This window comes from Mustela nivalis (genome assembly GCF_964662115.1).
Source record: "Mustela nivalis genome assembly, chromosome: 12".
Lineage (NCBI taxonomy): Eukaryota > Metazoa > Chordata > Mammalia > Carnivora > Mustelidae > Mustela > Mustela nivalis.
In genome coordinates, this window is record NC_139031.1 from 44,229,454 (window position 1) to 44,236,324 (window position 6,871).

Genomic DNA, 6,871 nt, shown 5'->3' on the forward strand with positions numbered 1-6,871 from the left:
ATCCCAGCTATGGATTCCTCTTTCGTGAGCACACAGATCTCTGAAAATAGGCTTCACCTCAAAGAACCCAGAAGACAGTAAGGTTCGTTAAAACAGTAAAATCGAGTCCCCTGAGACTCATTGGCTTTTGGAAACGCAACTACAAAGACCTGAGTTGAACTCCCGCCCAAAGTCCAGAGCAAGCTGGTTCTCATCCTCACTGCGTGGAAGGTTCTTCCATCCAGAGGAAGTCCTGCCCCCTCCCTGGCCTCTTTCCTACATGAGAAAGAGAATCTGGAAGGAGGTCAACGGGCCAGGGTTTAAACTGACCCAGAGGGTGGAGGTGGAGACACTGACCTTGGCAAGAGGGTTGGGTGGAGTGACCGAGGAGGTGGTCCTGCTGGTGGTGGAGGTGCAGTGGCTGTGGGGATGCTGACCTTGACAATGGCAATCCAGGCGAATGTCCCAGCAACTGCCACCAAACTGTACAGGTCTCCCAGCTTCCCTTCCGCAACTGTACTCTTTCCTCTTCTCTGCCACCCTGTCTTGGATTCAGTGTGTCTGGTTTTAACGTCTTGCAAGAGGTCATTGCTTTTCCTTAACGAGCCTGGTGCTTTTCAAGGAGGAAGTCTATACCAATTCAAGTACAGAATAAATTTGAATCTTTGTGTGCTCCCTGCTCTTCTGTCAGCATCTCCGAGCCAGGGGATAACTGTCTTCTTCCACCAGTAGGCTGCACGGGAGAACTGGAGGCTTCCCCCTTGAGCACTGAACTTGTCTGACACACGTACATACCGCTTACTCCCAGGAAGGTCAAGGGAGTCCTGCCTGGACGAGATGGACGGGCCCTTAGACTCCGCAGCTGCAATCATGAGGATGGAGGAGGGAGAGACTGTAGGCCACAGGACGGGTGCTCTGCCAGCGACTCCATGAAGGCGCTGTGTGGCCAGGGTGGGAGGGCCACAGGGAAAAACCCTCTACCCACTCTACAACTTTTCCTTATTCAGCGCCTTGCCCAGTCTACCCACTGGGACTCAGTCTCTTTTGGTGACAAGTGGGAATGTGCAGCACTGAATGCTCCTGTCTGGTGGGGAGAGGCCCGCCTGCTAATCTGGGTCACAGCGCTGCTTCTCACCGACACTTCTGCCACCTAACCCCATATTCATTTCTCCAAAGGCCGTTTTGGTTAGGACACGTCCTCATCGCCAAGCTGCGAATAGTGCGAATCCTTTGGCATCCTGAGTCCAGTCCTAAATGCTAGTGACATTGCCCGGCCGCTGCGACATTAAAAACATTCCTATGCAGGGGGCACCTGGGTGGCTCCGTAGGTTAGGCTTCTGCCTTCCACTCAGGTCATGATCCCCGGCGCCTGGGATATATTGGGCCCCCTGCTAAGTGGGAAGCCTGCTTTTCCCTCTCTCTCTGCCCTTCCTTCCAACTCATATTCTCTCTCACTCTCAAATAAATCTTTAAAAAAAAAATTCCCATGCATTTCCAACAGTCCACTCTACCTGCTTGAGAACCATTTTGGGAGATTGTTTATGCAGGGCTTGCAAGGGGAATGGCCTCCAAACTGTTTTGCCAACATCAGCCCACCACCAGCCTCCTGGCTTTATGAGAGAAGGCAAGAAGTTTAAGTGAAAACCACTGAGGATATACGTGGGGGGGTGAATATGAGCTGATCAGAAACATTATAGTCCCCAGAAACCCCTCCGTGGACCTATCTAGCCAATGGGAGTGACAGTAGCCATCACCACTATTACAAGGAGAGAGTCCCACCCCTCCAAGTTAGCTTAAGCAAAGGGATCTTTCTTCTTTTACCCACTCAGTCACTGTGGTTTATTTCTAATTTTTGGTTGCCTCCGTTTTCCCAGATGTAGAATGTGAAGACTAACGAACGGCATGTTATTAGGGCCATAGGGTGGTCACGAAGATTAAAGGTGTGTGAAGAGCTCACGCCGAGGGTGGTGGCCAGTGCGCATGGGTCCCCAGAAAGCAGCAGCTAGTACCACTTCTGCTTCCCTGCCCCTCCCACTGCTGTCATGACTGATCCCCACGGGGCCTGGCATTCCGTAGATGCTCCATCTGTGTTTGCTGAGCTAGACTGCTTGTGGGTGTGGAGCGTGGGGAGAGGTGTGTGCTGCTGCCAGGCAGGCAAACACAGGTTCCAGCCTTCCCTGGGCTCATGCCGCATGCTACCCAGAGCCTCAGCCTCCCCGCCAGGCCAGAGGGCTCTGAGCAAGCCCTCCAGACAGCAGAACTCAGCAGGGAGTTCTCTTGGTCTTTCCCTCCTTTCTCTTCCCCTCTGAAGTTGAACACATTGCCAGGATGCCCTCTCACCTCTCACCCCAAACATCTGCCTTTCTGTGGGCTTGATTTAGGATAACCTTGGGTCAGGTGGGGAATCCCATGTCCATTGACTCAAGTAGATCATCTCCCCAGAGTCCGTTTTCCTATGCCCAACAACTTACTTGACATCCCAGCCCAGCGTTCCCAACACTAAATGTAAGACCCTGCCCCCATCGAATCCCCTCCTTGTGCCCTACCTCCACAGATGGTACCACATTCATCTCCTTGATGAACCAGAAACCTGAGAATCACTCTGCATACTTCTACAATCCCCAAGGTTCATTGGGGCAACCACCAGTTAGCAAGGGATGATATCCTGTGGGCCAAGCACCATGCTAGGCTCTCAATGGTCGTGCCCTCCTGGAGTCTACAGTCTGATGGGTACACACCACCTAAGTAATGATCACACAAATATTATAATCCAAACCATGACCATGAACCAAAAGAATAAGGTGCCATCAACCTGGGGACCAGGTGGCCTGATCTCATTCAAAGGGAGGGGGGGGGTTTCCAGGGCAACTGTAAGTTTATCTTAGATCAGAGGGACAAGTACAGGGGAGCAGGATGGGGATGGGAGGGGTGCAAAGGGGAGAACGCTACAGCAGTCAAAGCAGTAAGAACAAAGGCCGTGAATAGAGATGGGGCTGTCCACACTCAACCCGTGGGACTCGGGCCAATGTGGCTGGAGAATGGACAGCAAGGGAGAGTCTTCATTTGAGGCCAGAGGGCAGATCACATTGTGAGGGTCTTGGGGGCTAATCAAGGCCCAATAAAGGCCATGGGGTTTTATCCTAAGAGCAGTGAGAAGTTGCTGAACAGATGATCAGGTCTCCTTTGCACTGAAATGAAGTCACTCTGGATGCAAAGGAAAAACCAGGCTGGAGGCTATGGGGAGACCAATGAGGAGGCTGTCGCAGAGGACAGGGAAGGAGACTGTGGTTTGGACTAAGGGAATGCTGGGAGAAGGACATCGAAGCAAGAGACGACCGGAGACCATCTGAGGAGACCAACTCAGTAAGATGACGCTTCCCCGATTCTCTTGCTGCCAAGTGTGAGCCTGTGACTAAATCCTGCTCAGTGGGACAGGAGCAGAAGGGATGTGAACAACATCCAGTGTGTGCCCCATGGGAGAGGCATGACCTCTCCTTCCCCTTTGCCCTTTCCCACTGGCTGGAGCGAGGACATGGTGGTCAGAAGGAGAGCACCCTGTAGGATGAGGAGAAGAAGGCTGCTTACAAAGGAGAGCCAATGCACCCGATCGAGGATGAGCTCGGGCCGCCAGTGGTTACAGAGCTGCCACACCAGCCTGAACTGGGCACCCAAGCTTTTATATGAGAAAGAGGGAAACTTCTATTCTGTCTGGACACCACTTTTGGGGGTCTCTCTGTCCTAGGTGCTGAATCAGGTCCCCATGGAGCAGCAATTAGATGCTAAGCACATGGACAAGGGAGGCAGGGCTGTCCTCAAGTCTCTGGCTTGTGCGGCTGGCTGGAGCTGATCAAGCTCCCCAAGACAGGGAGCCCCAAGGGAGAAACAGTCTTCACAGTGGGGTGAGATGGCATGTACAGATGACGAACTCAACTTGGGCAAGCCGAACGGGAGGCATCCTAAGAAGAGACAAGAAAAAGAATGAAGGGAACAGGTGGAGAGCTTTGAGGACAGGTGACCGCTGGAAGAAAGTGTGACCAGAGAGGGTGGCTCCCAACCCTGACTGCAAAAGAGGGGGCGACCAATTCGGATAGTCTGGCCCATCCCCAACATTCTGATTTAGTAGGTCTGGGAAAGGGCCAGCATCCGCATGGGTTAAAAGCTCCCCAGGGATCCTTGCAGTGAAGAGTGGGGTGCAGGAGGCAATGGCATGGCCATGGGGTGACTGAAACCACAGGAACGGATGAGACAGACGCCTGAGGAAGGAGTGTGGATGGGAATCAAATCAACCTGCAGGCCTTCCCATGCCTCCTGGGCCAGAGGAGAGGACAGAGCAGATGAACCAGAGCAGTCACCCAGCTAAAGAGTGATGGGACTTTGGAGCAACAAAACTGGTTCTTTTCCCTGTTTCTCCCTTCGTCTGTCCTTCCTTTCTGGGGCTCCCTGCATGTCACTCATTAGTCACTTAGGAAGTGTGCTGACCAGAACCCGCTCCTGGGGGGCTCCCCCTTCCCTTCTGGGAGGGAGCCCCTCTGCCCAGGACAACTCTAGCTGCTGTCACTGCAACCAGGTGCCCTCTCTGCAAGCGTCAGTCCCAACTGCCCTGGGAGCACATGCACACACATGAGGGAACCGTCAGGACATTGGCCCCTTCCTCTCTTTCTGCCCATTTTGTTCCTCTGGGCCTCAAATTGCTCAACTGTAAACAGGAGAGCTATCCCATACTCAATGCTAGAGATGCACTAAGTTTTGTGGTGAGTACGTAGGTGGTCATTAATGCAACTATAAGAATTTATGAAGCACACTTTATCTGCCCAATCTCTCTTGTTCGGGTCAGGTGCAAGGAAAAGTCAGGGAGGGAGGCAGAGAAAAGAGACCCATAAATCCCTTACAAGAGAACATGCCTGATATAAGCCCAGAAGGAGAAAAGCTCCATAGCATTTGTGTCAGGAGGAGTCCACAGTTTATGAGGGCAGAGGTCAGCGGGAATGAGAGGGCACAGGAAGGCATCCCGGAGGAGGGTCCTAGCCCCAGCATTTCCTCGAGAACAATCATTTTCTTCCCCCCACTGGGTCCGCACAGCACAGGACCCATGTCTGTTCGGGGAGGTCAAAGAGGAAAGTGGTAAGGGTCAGCCAGATCGGGTTTGAATGTCCGCAGTGCCACACTCTGGTTACGTGACCCTGGGTGAATTGTGAAGAAGCTCTTATCCTTTCTGAGCCCGTGTCTTCATTACTTAGCATAAAGCCTAGAACAGAGCAGTAGTTAATAACAATAAATATTATATTAATAAATATTATAAATATTAGCTACTTCTGCTGTTGGTGAGATTTTACGAAATTCAGATGGTTGTGAGCTAATACGGGAAGTGCCTGACCTAGAGGATGTATTCAATGTGTACCGCTTCCCTTTCTTCCTTCAAGTTTAATCCAGTAAAGTTTCAGTGCATTGCAAGTGTAGAGGGTGAGAACAGCCAGCGCTTTGCAGAGGTGAGATCTCTGCCCCTGTTACTTGGGCTGGCAGGGGGAAAGGGTTTTGAGAACCGGCACCTCTTGTAACCATCTACAAAGTGGGATGCCAGTTACTCTGCTTGGGGTTACTCAGGCCAGGAGCAGACGCACAAGGTCAGACAAAGGGCCAGGGAATAATATTCACAGCCTGCGGCTGAAAGAGGAACCCCAGGGCAAGAGGTCAGTGGCAATGGGGTTGGGGCAGGGGGACAAAAGAAAGCCTACCATAAAGTGTTTCTTGGATGGGTGGGTAGGTAAATGGATGGAATCTGAGAGCTCCTGGCTATTAGACATGACAGAACCGGATAATCCAATGCTGAGCCCCTACCCTGAGGCGAACAGATCCTCCTGCCTCCCCTACCTCCGGGACTGCTGTTCTTGCTGGGTCTGCCACACACACGCCCAGGAGTTGTTCTCCCAAGGCTCCACCTGTGGCCACCTCCCAGAGCGCTGAGCTGGAGGGTTTTCCCAGGGATGACTGCAACCTCAGCCCACAGGCCCCGCACTGGGACATGTTGGCAGGGCCTGAGTACTTGAAGGAGCCCTCCGTGTGTCCCACCCTGAAGCTCTGCTCTTCCCACCTTCTCCTTGTATTCCTTCACTTTCTGTTCCCTCCAATGGTAAAGTAGGGCTCCAAATCAAGGCCATGTCTTCCCGCACTCTGCCACTCCTCCAGGGCACTCCCCGCTTTTCTACCCCCAGCACCTAGCCCGCCTTCCTAGTGGCCCCGTGGTGCAGAGCCCAGCCACGGTGCTGAAGTGCTCTTGGTGGAATCTTGGGGTTCTCAAAGGAGAAGATGCCGGCCAGAGAGCAGCATTCCAGAGGCCCTCAGTGGCAAGATGACTTCTAAAGATCCCGGCCAGTGAGCTTGCCCATGGGGCTGCAGGCTGAGCCTGGTCTCAGTGGTGGTCAAGGGAGGTAAGGGGGCATAGCTGCTGCCTGGTGTATTTGGGGCTCTGGGCATTGTCATTGAGGCTTCAGAAAGTTCTGGCACATAGACAGAGCTCTACTAATGTTTATGGCATAAAATATACCCAGAAGGGAATTTAAAACCATCAACCCAACCCCCCTCATTTTGAGACTGAGCCGTGCAGCCATAGGGACTAGACCATGGCTCCACCCATCCCTGAATTAGTCAGTCCTCTTCCCACATTACACTCAGGGTCACAGCTGGCCTTGCCAACTTCTCCTTTGGCTGGACATGAACTTCTCGGCTGGCTGTCAACAAATCCACTCAAGGTGTTAGCTTCTGATAGGGCCCCGAAGTCTCTCCCCTGCCAAGGACAGCTCGATGGCCAAGTGGCCAGCCTCACAGCCCCAAAGGTAGGAACTGTGGTCGGCAGCATCTCAGACAGAGGTCCTCCTTGTTGATGTCAACCCCCTAT